Source organism: Odocoileus virginianus, chromosome 9, assembly GCF_023699985.2.
Source record: "Odocoileus virginianus isolate 20LAN1187 ecotype Illinois chromosome 9, Ovbor_1.2, whole genome shotgun sequence".
Classification (NCBI taxonomy): Eukaryota; Metazoa; Chordata; class Mammalia; order Artiodactyla; family Cervidae; genus Odocoileus; species Odocoileus virginianus.
Genome location: NC_069682.1, coordinates 62958206 through 62961485, shown reverse-complemented (window position 1 = coordinate 62961485; position 3280 = coordinate 62958206). Strand labels below are relative to the sequence as shown.

Below are 3280 nucleotides of genomic sequence, written 5' to 3'. Positions count from 1 at the left end.
TATCATAGGATATCACTTATACGCAGAATCTTGAAAGATGATATGAATGAACTTATTTACAAAATAGAAGCAGGCTCACACTTTAAAGATAATCTTAAGAAAAAGAAATGAAAAAAGGCAAAATGGCTGTCTGAAGAGGCCTTACAAATAGCTGTGAAAAGATGGGAAGCGGAAAGCAAAGGAGAAAAGGAAAGATATATCCATTTAAATGCAGAGTTCCACGGTCCAGCACCTGAGTCCTGGCCTCGCTCCTTCCTCTTGAACAAACATCATGAGCTTCAGCACCCAATCTACCTTCTCCAACTACTGGTCCCTGGGCTCCGTGCAGTCGTCGGGCCACCGGGTCCGACCGGATAGCAGCGCGGACAGCGTCTATGCAGGCGCCGGGGCTCGGGCTCCCGGATCTCCGTGTCCCGCTCCACCAGCGTCCGGGGCGGCTGGGGGTCCGGGAACCTGGGGGCCGGGATAGCCGGGGGTGGTGGGTGTGGGGGGCATCCAGGGAGAGAAGGAGACCATGCAAGACCTGAATGACCACCTGGCCTCCTACCTGGAGAAGGTGAGGAGCCTGGAGGCTGATAACCAGAGACTGGAGAGCAAAATCCGGGAACATCTGGAGAAGAAGGGACCCCAGGTCAGAGACTGGGGGCATTACCTGAAGATCATCGAGGACCTGAGGGCTCAGATTTTTGCAAATTCTGTGGACAATGCCCGCATCATTCTGCAGATTGACAATGCCCGTCTTGCTGCTGATGACTTCAGAGTCAAGTATGAGACGGAGCTGGCCATGCGCCAGTCTGTGGAGAGTGACATACACGGGCTCCGCAAGGTCATTGATGTCACCAATGTCACCCGGCTGCAGCTGGAGACTGAGATCGAGGCTCTCAAGGAGGAGCTGCTCTTCATGAAGAAGAACCATGAGGAGGAAGTAAAGGGTCTACAAAACCAGATTGCCAACTCTGGGCTGACTGTGGAGTTGGATGCCCCCAAACCTCAGGACCTCAGCAAGATCATGGCAGACATCCGGGCCCAGTATGATGAGCTGGCTCAGAAGAACCGAGAGGAGCTGGACAAGTACTGGTCCCAGCAGATTGAGGAGAGCACCACAGTGGTCACCTCGCAGACCGCTGAAATAGGAGCTGCTGAGATGACCTTCACAGAGCTGAGGCGCACCGTCCAGTCCCTGGAGATCGACCTGGATTCCATGAGAAACCTGAAGGCCAGCTTGGAGAACAGCCTGAGGGAAGTGGAGGCCCGCTATACCATGCAGATGGAGCAGCTCAACGGAGTCCTCCTGCACCTGGAGTCAGAGCTGGCCCAGACCCGGGCAGAGGGGCGACACCAGACCCAGGAGTACGAGGCCCTGCTGAATGTCAAGGCCAAGCTGGAGGCTGAGATCAATACCTACCGCCGCCTGCTGGAAGATGGGGAGGATTTCAGCCTTGGCGACGCTCTGGACAGCAGCAACTCCAGGCAAACCATCCATAAGACCACCACCCTCCGGCTTGTGGATGGCAAAGTGGTGTCTGAGACCTCAGACACCAAAGTTCTGAGGCACTGAGGCAGCAGAAGCAGGGTCCCCTGGGGAGCAGGCAGTCAATAAAAGTTGAGACGTTATTGCAAAAAAATAAAAATAAAAAAAAATAAATGCAGAGTTCCAAAGAATAGCAAGGAGAGATGAGAAAGCCTTCCTCAGAGATCAATGCAAAGAAATAGAGGAAAATAATAGAATGGGAAAAACTAGAGATCTCTTCAAGAAAATTAGAGATACAAAGGGAACATTTCATGCAAAGATGGGCTCAATAAAGGACAGAAATGGTAGGGATGTATCAGAAGCAGAAGATATTAAAAAGAGGTGGTAAGAATACACAGAAGAACTGTACAAAAAAAAATCTTCATGACCCAGATAATCACAATGGTGTCATCACTCACCTAGAGCCAGACATCTTGGAATGTGAAGTCAAGTGGGCCTTAGAAAGCATCACTATGAACAAAGCTAGTGGAGGTGATGGAATTCTAGTTGAGCTACTTCAAATCCTGAAAAATGACGCTGTGAACGTGCTGCACTCAATATGCCAGCAAATATGGAAAACTCAGCAGTGGCCACAGGACTGGAAAAGTTCAATTTTCATCCCAATCCCTAAGAAAGGCAATGCCAAAGAATGCTCAAATTACCACACAATTGCACTCATCTCACACGCTAGTAAAGTAATGTAATGCTTAAAATTCTCCAAGCCAGGCTTCAGCAATACGTGAACTGTGAACTTCGAGATGTTCAAGCTGGTTTCAGAAAAGGCAGAGGAACCAGAGATCAAATTGTCAACATCCACTGGATCATTGAAAAAGCAAGAGAGTTCCAGAAACACATCTATTTCTGCTTTATTGACTATGCCAAAACCTTTGACTGTGTGGATCACAATAAACTGTGGAAAATTCTTCAAGAGATGGGCATACCAGACCACCTGACCTGCCTCTTGAGAAACCTGTATGCAGGTCAGGAAGCAACAGTTAGAACTGGACATGGAACAACAGACTGATTCCAAATAGGAAAAGGAGTACGTCAAGGCTGCATATTGTCACCCTGCTTATTTAACTTATATGCAGAGGACATCATGAGAAATGCTGGGCTGGAGGAAGCACAAGCTGGAATCAAGATTGCCGGGAAAAACATCAATAACCTCAGATATGCAGATGACACCACCCTTATGGCAGAAAGTGAAGAGGAACTAAAAAGCCTCTTGATGAAAGTGAAAGAGGAGAGTGAAAAAGTTGGCTTAAAGCTCAACATCAGAAAACTAAGATCATGACATCTGGTCCCATCACTTCATGGCAAATAGATGGGGAAACAGTGGAAACAGTGGCTGGCTTTATTTTTCTGGGCTCCAAAATCACTGCAGATGGTGAGTGCAGCCATGAAATTAAAAGATGCTTACTCCTTAGAAGGAAAGTTATGACCAACCTAGACAGTATATTAAAAAGCAGAGACATTACTTTGCCAACAAAGGTCCATCTAGTCAAGGCTATGGTTTTTCCAGTGGTCATGTATGGATGTGAGATTTGGACTATAAAGAAAGGGATTCTCCAGGCAAGAATGCCAGAGTAGGTTGCCATGCCTTCCTCCAGGGGATCCTCTCAACCCAGGGATCAAACCCACATCTGTGCTTCCTGCATTGCAAGTGGATTCTTTACAGCTGAGCCCCTAGGGAAGCCCAAATCAATTATACTCCAATATAAAATTTAAATTTAAATTTAAAAAGTACTAGCTTAAAGCAACAATGGTATT

The 3280-nt window shown here is 47.5% G+C and overlaps 1 pseudogene; it reads left to right on the top strand.

Moving 5' to 3' along the window:
* The first annotated feature begins 238 nt into the window (after positions 1-238).
* On the top strand, positions 239-1613 carry LOC110147654 (keratin, type I cytoskeletal 18 pseudogene; annotated as a pseudogene).
* The last annotated feature ends 1667 nt before the right edge of the window (positions 1614-3280 follow it).